Source organism: Topomyia yanbarensis, chromosome 1 (genome assembly GCF_030247195.1).
Source record: "Topomyia yanbarensis strain Yona2022 chromosome 1, ASM3024719v1, whole genome shotgun sequence".
In the NCBI taxonomy this organism is placed as follows: Eukaryota; Metazoa; Arthropoda; class Insecta; order Diptera; family Culicidae; genus Topomyia; species Topomyia yanbarensis.
This window is the reverse complement of record NC_080670.1, coordinates 83,794,492-83,805,216: the sequence shown is the minus strand read 5'-3', so window position 1 is coordinate 83,805,216 and position 10,725 is coordinate 83,794,492.

Genomic DNA, 10,725 nt, shown 5'->3' with positions numbered 1-10,725 from the left:
TTTTGATTGAAAATACCGAAGCCAGTGGACCCTTCGAGGTTTGATCCGTCAGTATAAAACATCTTAGAACAGTCGACTTCTCGGAATTTATTATAAAAAATGTTTGGAACCACTTGTGGGCGTATGCGGTCCGGGATTCCACAAATCTCGTCTTTCATGGATGTGTCGAAGAAAACAGTAGATTCAGAAGTATTTATGAAATGCACACGGTTGGGATTGTAAGAAGAAGGGTTAATATTCTGCGCCATGTAGTCAAAGTACAGGGACATGAAACGGGTCTGAGAATTGAGCTCAACAAGCCTTTCGAAATTTTCAATCACGACCGGGTTCAAGATATCGCATCGAATGAGCAATCGATATGAGAGTTCCCAAAATCGATTTTTCAACGGGAGAACGCCCGACAGCACTTCGAGACTCATTGTATGGGTCGACTGCATGCACCCTAAGGCGATACGCAAACAACGATACTGAATTCTTTCGAGTTTGATGAAATGTATGTTCGCGGCGGAGCGAAAGCAGAAACATCCGTATTCCATTACCGACAGTATCGTTGTTTGATACAACCTAATTAGGTCTCCTGGGTGGGCACCCCACCATGTTCCGGTTATTGTACGAAGAAAGTTGATCCTTTGCTGGCATTTCTGTTTCAGATACCGAATATGACATCCCCAAGTACCTTTCGAGTCGAACCAGACCCCTAGATATTTTACTGTGAAGACCTGAGCGATAGTTTGACCCATTAATAGAAGCTGTAGTTGTGCTGGTTCACGCTTCCTTGAAAATACAACTAGCTCAGTTTTCTCCGTGGAGAATTCGATACCCAGCTTAACAGCCCAAGCAGACAAATTGTCCAAGGTATTCTGTAATGGTCCTTGTAGATCGACAGCTTTGGGTCCCGTAACAGACACCACGCCATCGTCTGCAAGTTGCCTTAACGTGCAGGAATTGTCAAGACATTCATCAATGTCGTTGACGTAGAAATTGTATAACAGGGGGCTTAGACATGAGCCCTGGGGAAGGCCCATGTAGCTAAATCGTGATGTCGATAAGTCACCATGCGAAAAATGCATGTGCTTTTCCGACAACAAGTTTAGTAAAAAGTTGTTTAAAGTCGCTGAAAGACCATGCTGGTGCAGCTTCTCTGAAAGAATGTTGATCGAAACTGAGTCAAAAGCCCCCTTAATATCTAGGAACACTGATGCCATCTGCTCTTTGCTAGCATAGGCCATTTGAATTTCAGTTGAGAGCAACGCAAGACAATCGTTCGTCCCTTCGCCTTTGCGAAAGCCAAATTGTGTATCTGACAGTAAGCCATTTGCTTCGACCCAATTGTCGAGGCGGAATAGGATCATTTTCTCGAACAACTTCCGGATACAGGATAGCATTGCGATCGGACGGTACGAATTGTGGTCGGAGGCTGGTTTTCCTGGTTTTTGGATGGCGATGACCTTCACTTGTCTCCAATCGAGTGGGACAATGTTAGCCTCGAGAAACTTATTAAATAAGTTCAACAAGCGTCTCTTGGCAGAGTCAGGCAGATTCTTCAACAAGTTGAATTTGATTCTGTCTGGCCCCGGAGCTTTATTGTTACACGACAAGAGAGCAAGTGAGAACTCCACCATCGAAAAAGGTGTTTCGTTCGCGCTATCGTGAGGAGACGCGGCGCGGTAAATCTTCTGTGCCGGGGCGGAATCCGGACAAACCTTCTTGGCGAAATCGAATATCCAACGGTTTGAATATTCTGCACTCTCGTTAGTACTGTTTCGGTTTCGCAAACGCCGGGCCGTGCCCCAAAGAGTGCTCATCGATGTTTCTCTCGTTAGTCCGTCAACGAACCGGCGCCAGTAACTACGTTTCTTGGCTTTCATCAAACTCTTCATTCGCGTTTCTAACGTCGCATATTGTCGATAGCTAGCAGGTAACCCGTCGTCCCGGAAGGTCTTATACGCGGCGGCCTTCTCCGCGTACACGTCTGAGCACTCTTTGTCCCACCACGGATTAGGAGAGCGTTTTTGTATGTTCGCGCCGGGTACTGGCTTAGTCTGAGCTTGATTCGCGCTGTCGAGAATCAAGCCAGCCAAAAAGCTGTACTCTTCCTCCGGAGGAAATTCTTGGGTAGATTCGATGTTGTCGGATATCGCGGCAGCATAGCTCTTCCAATCGATATTTCGTCTGAGGTCATACGAAATATTGATTGATTTCAATGGCCTTGAACCGTTATTGATTGAGACTACAATCGGCAGATGGTCGCTGCCGTGGGGATCAGGAATTACCTTCCACGTGCAATTTAACCGCAGCGATGTTGAGCAAAGGGACAAGTCTAAGGCGCTCGGGCGCGCTGGAGGAGCAGGAATCCGTGTCATTTCACCCGTGTTTAAAATTGTCAAATTGAAGTTATCGCAAAGATCCTGAATTAAGGAAGACCGGTTATCATCATAGAGGCAACCCCATGCTGTACCGTGAGAGTTAAAGTCTCCTAAAACTAGTCGCGGTGCTGGCAGGAATTCTAAGATGTCTTGTAGCCGTCGGTGCCCAACCGCGGTGTTGGGGGGAATATATATGGAAGCTATGCAAAGGCTTTTGCCTTTGGTTGTTACTTGACAAGCGACAACTTCAATACCTGTTATCGAAGGAAGGTTAATTCTGTAGAAGGAATAGCACTTTTTGATCCCCAAAAGCACTCCTCCATAGGGGGTGTCTCGATCCAGGCGAATAATATTAAAGTCGTGGAAGTTGAGATCTATGTCGGAAGTTAACCAAGTTTCACATAATGCAAATGCATCGCATTTCAAATTATTTATTAAAATTTTGAAGGAATCAATTTTCGGGATGATACTTCTGCAATTCCACTGTAGAACAGTGATCAAATCCGTGACCTCGTTCGATGAGTTAGCCATCGAAGGATACAATCGCTGAGAGGAGGGGCCATTTAGCAAACAACTGCTTCAAAAATGTTCTCACTGTAGGGAGAAAAGCTAACATAAGACTTTTAATAGAATCAGTAATATTGAAAGTTTTTATTATCCAGTCCACTATGTCCGAGAGTTTTATAATTCCAGTGCTGTGATTACTCTCGAACTGAAACAAAGGAACACTTGGGATTTTTGATGTTCCTGGAAGTGCTGGGAACTCCTTCTCTGAGCTTAATCCTCCGAGACCAGGAGCTAATTGCTTCGGTTTGGTTGCAACACTTCCAATAGATGTCACTTTCGGAGCCCCGTCAAGGGACACCTTCTGGCCTTTACAAGCAACTTTACGAGAGGAAATGTTCCTCCTCTTCCTATAAATTCTAGGCACCCTAGTAGATGTTCCCTCTTGTGGGTTATCAGCCTCGCCCTCGTCAGGAGGCAAGTGAGTATAGATGTTTGCTGAGGATGGTGGCGTAGCATTCTTTAACATTTCTGCGAAAGAATGTTTGGATCGTCCCGCAAGGGAACGTTTCAGTTTATCCCCGCGTAGTTTGTACGCGGGACATGCCGAGATATCATGCAGACTCTCCGCACAGTAAGGACACTTTTCGGCTTGCCTACTGCACGAATCATCTAGATGATTCTCCCCGCATTTTCCACAGCGGGCCTTATTGCTACAATGGGTGGCTGTGTGACCCAGTTGTTTACACTTTGTGCAATTCATGACCCGCGGCACAAACAGACGCACAGGCAGACGAACCTTGTGCAAGAGGACGAAATTTGGCAAAGCGGTACCAGCGAAGGTCACCCGATAAGAGTTTGATTGGGGGTACGTTTTTGAACCATCCCCCGCAACTACTACTGAGTGCAAGCGTTTGCACTCAAGTATTTTAACTGGCTGAAGTAAGCGGTCTCTGAATCGGCCAACCCCGTACTTCAGCAGATCCTCGCACGTCAAACTCTCATCGGTTACGACGCCTTCGGATTGTACTCTTACAGCCGGAATATACACGTTATAATCCCGCGTAAAGTGCTCACAGCAAGCAATATCGTTTGCCTGCTTTGAGTTGGCTAGCAACACCCTTATCTTGTCCGAGCGGACCTTTGAAATTTCGGTCACAGCCGAGAACCGTTCCGTCAGGTCTCTAGAAATCTGAAGAAGATTCAGTGATTTAGTCTTGGGCCGAAAGAAGACCACAAATGGACCAGTTGAGAGTTCTGGATAGCATTTGGGCCGGGGGGGAGCCTTAGAAGTTGAACCCGATTCAACTTCCATTTGACCATCCGGAGAGGGAACCATAGAAAACGTCAACGCACGGGGTCAGCGCCCGCGCAGACGGAAGAAAGCAATAAATGTGTTACAAAAGACAAAAACCACTTAGCTTTAAACTGGTGTCCAACGACGAACCGATCCAGCTTATACAGCTGGCTATTGTTTAATCCTCACACGCGAACAAAAGACTGAGGACCGAACCGAACTGGCAAAATAACCTTGAATGCGGATTAACTCTATTCTTTATCGCCTCACACAGCACTACGGACTAGAAAAAACAACCTCTGTCTCGATGGAGAGCTCGAAAACGAATGGAAATAAATATATTGATCACCGTTGTGTTCACAATAAATTTCAAAACATTTTGTATTCAGAAGTTTTATGTGATTTTATTCTTATTGGAACATTGCACATATTTAAAATCTATTATTTACTCTTAGCTTAGGGTATTTGTGGAGCTAATTTCTAAGCTGTTAACATTCTGATTCAATTTGCTAACGACCAGTGTAAGTAAATTCATAAAATATTGCATTTTACGATCTATATCCAATTGTCATTTGTTTGGATCTATCCCCTAAAAACAATAATTTTCTTTCGTTATTTACTTTCTTTGATGTGTGATACAATAGATATATGGGCAATCATTCGTGAAAATATGTTATCGATTTATATTAACGAATTAAATGGTCTCGATTATTCCCGCTAGATAAGCAAAAAGAAAAGAATCAAAACAATTCTTATTGTAGTTCTGTTTCTAATTCACAAAAACAACTTTAATCTGAATTGATTGAATAGATCTCAATTTATCTAAACGTGCTCTACTGTAACCCTTTGATGTGCAATTGGAATCAAGCGTGTAGAGAGAAGGAAAGAACGAGGAAATAAAAAAATGCGGGTAGATAAACACGGTAAAAAAACTTTACACATTTTATGAGCTGTCAAAAAATGGGTATTTTATTGCTTATAACCATTGGTGCTTTTTATTCATTTCACAACTACTCGATGAGATAATGTCAATGGATATACTGATCTTAATAATGAGTTAAAAGTCATTAAGAATTATTTTAAGCGAGTTAACCTGCAAACTAAGGTTCGTAGCGGAAGCTGCAAATTACCAGCCTGCATGTTTAAACTACTGAGGATGTTGCAAATATGCGTTTGGCATTTTTAGAGCAGCCAAAAGATCCAGCCATTAAAAATATATCCAGTTGGCGGTTTTATTTTGTTAAGTAGTTAAGGAGACAATAATGTGAAATGAATGTTATTTTATGTTTTTTTTTTAATTCAGAAATAATTCTATTGACATAATTTTTCATTCTGGCGCGATTTTCATGAATGGATATTTTTCACGCGATTTGTTGTAACAGGTCTGCGAAAAATAAAGGGTAAAACATACCCAGGTTGACGTACAAAAGCTGTATTCATTTATGGATACGAACTCTTTACCCACTAAATGGGTTATTCCACTTTTATTGAAAATGCGTAGTTTTCTACGCATTAATTGGTATTTTATTTTAGTAGTGTAGTTCGACAGTGCTAGTCTTTCCTACCTGATAAACTGGCTTATTTATTGCCATCTTTATTGCGAGCAAAGAAAGCCATATTTATCCAGAAGAAAGCCGAAGAGAGGATTGAAAATAACGAAATGTATGCAAGAGAAGCATGACAATTTTTTGCATATTTTTGTCTTCTTCCGGTAACATGATGCTGCTATTTGCATTGCTGCGTTCTGATCAGCAATACACGGCTATGTTAAAAAACTGTACAATAAAGTTAATTTAAAATTCACTGTTTATGCCATTTAATAGTCTGATTATTTCGAGAATTTTTTTATTGCTCAATAAAATGGTGAATCGACATCTTGTTGAATGGGATTTATAACATAAGTATTGTATCAAATAAAATAATTTCTTCGAGCAATTTCATCACAAGATGGCGGCTCTGCAGCATTTTCACGTCATGCGCGTTTTTTTGGAAGGGGTCCACGGTCGAAAATCTATCTCCCGTGATTTTTGACCTGGCGCCAAAAACTAAAGTTTTTCTGATTGCTTATGTCAATAGCGATGTACGTAGGATTTTTTCGATATTTTGGTTTTAAGCGAAATGGCGCAGTTTTGAGTGAAAAAACATAGAGAATGTCATAAAAATCTACACAAAATCGTTATTCAATAAAAAGGTAAGCAATAAACAATTTAATCCTGCGTACCTGACTAGAAAAATCAATTTTGAATATACTGTGAAAATTTCAAAGCGACCAAAAATCATTTGCTCGAGTTACATTTCCGGCCAGTGGTTTCGAGAAAAACGCGGTTAAAGTTTGCAGTACACATGGGTTATACATAAGAGGCGTTGCGGCAAAATTGAAAATTATATTTTTGAATTGTTTTCGTTCTCCATGTTTTGGGATATCATTTTTTACATCCTAAAGCACATTTTAGACTAATAAATAAAAAATCAATTGTTTTAAAATTCTACAGTGGAGTAACCGCTTAAACAATTTATTATTTAAGATCCATAATTGACTAAAACGTTATTTTGCTAATAATGGTGTATACTATCGAGAACGTTATAGAGTTGTATTGTTAGGCGCTAGCCTCTCCAAGGGCTTGAAGAGCTTCTCTAACATTACACTTAGTAGTTTGTCAGTTCAGCCAAATCTGACTGTTCCAAATTAAATCAAATGCTTATAGAAAAAGAGTGGAAGCTTACATCTTTTGAAAAGTTTGTATCAGTTGCTGTTCTGCAACACATGAAAAATGCCATAAAAATTATTTATTTGCTTCAGATAATTATGTCGTCCATGGAATAGAAATCTGAAATTTTAGGCTGGTGGGGCTTATTATACCATCCTACCCAACTAGTCTACTAACCATGCATATAGAATTTGGCAGACCTACTTTGCTGAAAATGAAGTAATTCAAATTATCAGCACGATTATCCAATCATGCCTGAAATACCAAAAGTCCAGTAATTTTAATTAATAAAAATTATAATTAGTTACTTCCTATAGTCTGCCATCTGTCTGATAATGAATTGATAATTATAAATTTACAAATTGAACCTGGTACTGGATGCAGACAAAATTTCTTGGACCAATCGTTCTGAATTATGCACAATTCTTCTTCTTCTTCACATCATTGCCCAGGCAACTACAAGAGCTTTTTGCAAACTGCTAAATATTATTATTTTACAATAACATGTTAATCGTTGTTTTAGCAATAATCGGATTTTGGTTTCAAAGTACTACGAAAAAATCGAAAATCGACCAAAAAATAAAAGCTCCCTTAATTACTTGTGAAATGCTGTGAAAACAACTGTGCAAATGTCTCAACGTTTGTCCAGTAGATTTTGAGTTATGGTATATACCGCAAAACAAGATTTCGATGTGGCGCATGACTGAAAAGACAAAGAATCTTTGCACCCCCTTAAGTTCCGACACGATTCAAGCGATTTTTCCGTACTCAACTTTTTGCGTCATTTTGCCAAGTCATCTGTCTAGTCTCAGCTTTCACAGCTCTTTCATACCCTGTGCGTATCTGTTCTATCATAAAGAATTAAACTAAAATTTGTACTACAGCGGAAATGCAAATAGTACAAGATATGCTAGAAAATTATAAATTACGAAACAATACAAGCAAGCTCCGATAACATTTAAATAACGATCAAAATGAGAATATTTGTAACAGGCTATATGGCATGGCTTCATTTACAATTTTTTATTCAATCTTAGTTTTGAACTCTTTCAAAAGCAGTAAAAATATAAATAAACTTCCACTTTCTTATGGTGTTCTTTGTGAGAAGATACAACTAGAAAAGAGAACAAATTGTGATTATATATTTTTTCCTAATGTAAAAATAACTAAAAAATTGCAATTAAATTAAACTTCACTCATTTTGATAGCCATAGGTAAACTAACGAACGAAAACAATTTTCATCTCTGAATCCAATTATAAAATTTCGTCCGTCAGTTTGATTCGACTTCTGCTAACCTGCAATATAACTCTTCGATGTGGCGTTTTGAAATGAGCGTGTAGCACCTTCTAGATATAGGACGATAAAGAATATTGAAAAAAATGCATTTAAAATTCGATTACACCTGTTTTACGTACGGGATAAAACTTGCTTACTTGCCCTCATATGGTTTGTGTGCAACATGGGCCATAATATTGCACATAAAGTTCGAAAAGTTGATTCAAATTATTGAGATGTATGCAAGAGGAACATGGCGGCCTTTTACACTGTTTTCATTTGGCTTCAGGATGCAGCCATTTCTGCAATGACAGGTACTAACGTCTTAGGCCGGACTAAACTCAGGCCTAAAATCAAAGATAGTACCGTGTGGCGGTACCAACTAGATTCAAGCTTACCGCTATTAAAGTTAAATTTTCGTGTGAATAAGAATAACATTTTATTATATATGGTATGTACAATTTTTCAACACTATTTTTAAAAACGCTTTTAATCCACCTAACAGTGTGATGAGACATTTCTTATAACTCTTATCACTCTCTTCGGATATTATAGCGTTTGAGAACATTTAGAACTTGATGCTTCGCGATGTTTTTGATAACACATACTACATGGGAAAGTGGCAGGACTCAGAGAATCGCTCAAATCAGCATAGGACAACATCAGTGCTAGAAATCTCAAATCAAATCAAAGGGAAGCGAAAAAATGGCCCATAAAATAGACATAGCTACGAATTATTGTTAATGCTCTGTTAATAAAATATCTAAATTGTGGTGGGAAAACTGAATTTTCCTAAAGGGGTTATATATTGTACTGAGCCAAAAAAATCGCATTTTTTTAATCGATTTGAAGTTTATACTTTACTCAAATCACCAACGCGACTGAGAACTAAGAAATCAACGCTTTTTCTTGAAAAGGGCGATACTAGCAGTGACACCATTCAAAGAAAATCAACAGTGAATATTTCCAGACTTTTATTTCCTATTTAAGAACTATTGTGTTTTTTACATCCTAGATTGCATGATTCAGTGATCGAAACCCAAAACTTCATAAAGTATTTGAAATTATTAAATTAAAATTTGTTTTTGCTATTGAAATTTACAAAATGATGGTATCGCCCCTTTGGCGATTGTTTACTTTTTCGGTCCCACCTATCAGCATTGAAGTATCGTTCATACGTTTTTTTACAATAACTACCGTTCTACACCACCGATTTCGTCCGGGTTTTTTTCAATAGCGATCATTGTTACTATTTACAGCTGGTATCAGCTTGATAATCCTAAAAAAATACGAAAATGACAGTTTCGCTTATAAACTGCTAGCAAAAAAAGTATCGCCCTGTTTGTTTGCATGGAGCGTGGAGGGCGAAACTTTAAATAAACAAACAAAAATACAGTTTCGCCCGTTGTATTTTTTGCTGTAGTTTAAGAAAGCAATATCGTAGAATCAAAATTTTAGGTTAATTGGTTGCGTTTCAAAGCCCTCATTCGCATGTATGAAAAAAGCCTTATGTTTACATTTGTAAGTACAGGTAATCTTCGATACAACGTACCCTCGATATAGCGTCACTCGATATAACGCACATTTTTCCTCGATATAACGTACAATATTTTTAATTTATTTTTCAGGTCCAAATTTCTTTTCAATTACGCATGTATTCCATATTTTAAGAATTCAATATGTTACACACAATCTTAAAACGTACTATTTGGGCTTCCAATAAGCATGTTAGCAATTGGCTATTTCATTGAAGGCCCCGAGAGCGATTTTTTTCAATTTCATTTGCGGATGATTGTTATTTATTAAAACCAAACATGTATCTCCATAAATAATACAAGATCAGTAATTTCTAACTGAAAACAAAAATAATTATATTGGTTTGACCATTGTTGGTTGCACAGATAAAAATATTTTGTAATTTTAAGTTTATTTTCATGCACTGTCACTTGAACTAGACGCAAGTGCGCGCGCCTTAGCTCAACTCACCCTAGCACCATTGATGAAGACACCCTACATGAAGCACCTTGGTCCACATACCAAAAGTCAACCCTAACAAACGAGATCGTTGGGCAACTGGGAGTGACAGGTACTTACACTTGTCACTTGGGTGAGTTAGATAAAAGAAGAATAAGTTCTGATCGTAGCAGTCGTCTAAAATCTTGCATATATCTAAAATCTTATCCTAGCTTATATCTAAAATCGTATACTTAGCTTACATCTAAAATCTTATACCTAATCTGCCTAAAAGTGAGTGTGCTGAAATTATAGGTAAAGTTGATTGCTTTTTATTAAAATTTATTATGCTAATAGAACCTTTCTGCAATTAGTGGATTTGCTCTACGTTGTCTTACAACGAGTTTCTATTCCAAATTAAAATGCCAATGGAAATTGGTAAGCATTGTATTAAATCTAAATTACCCTCTTATTATATAATTAAATTACTTAATAACTACAGGAATTATATGAACTAAACTAGTTGGCGCGGTGCAAATTAAAGCATTAATAATAGCTAAGGGACTAAACGTAAGTTACACATAACCTAAATTTATACACACGTGCCCTATCTCTATTAC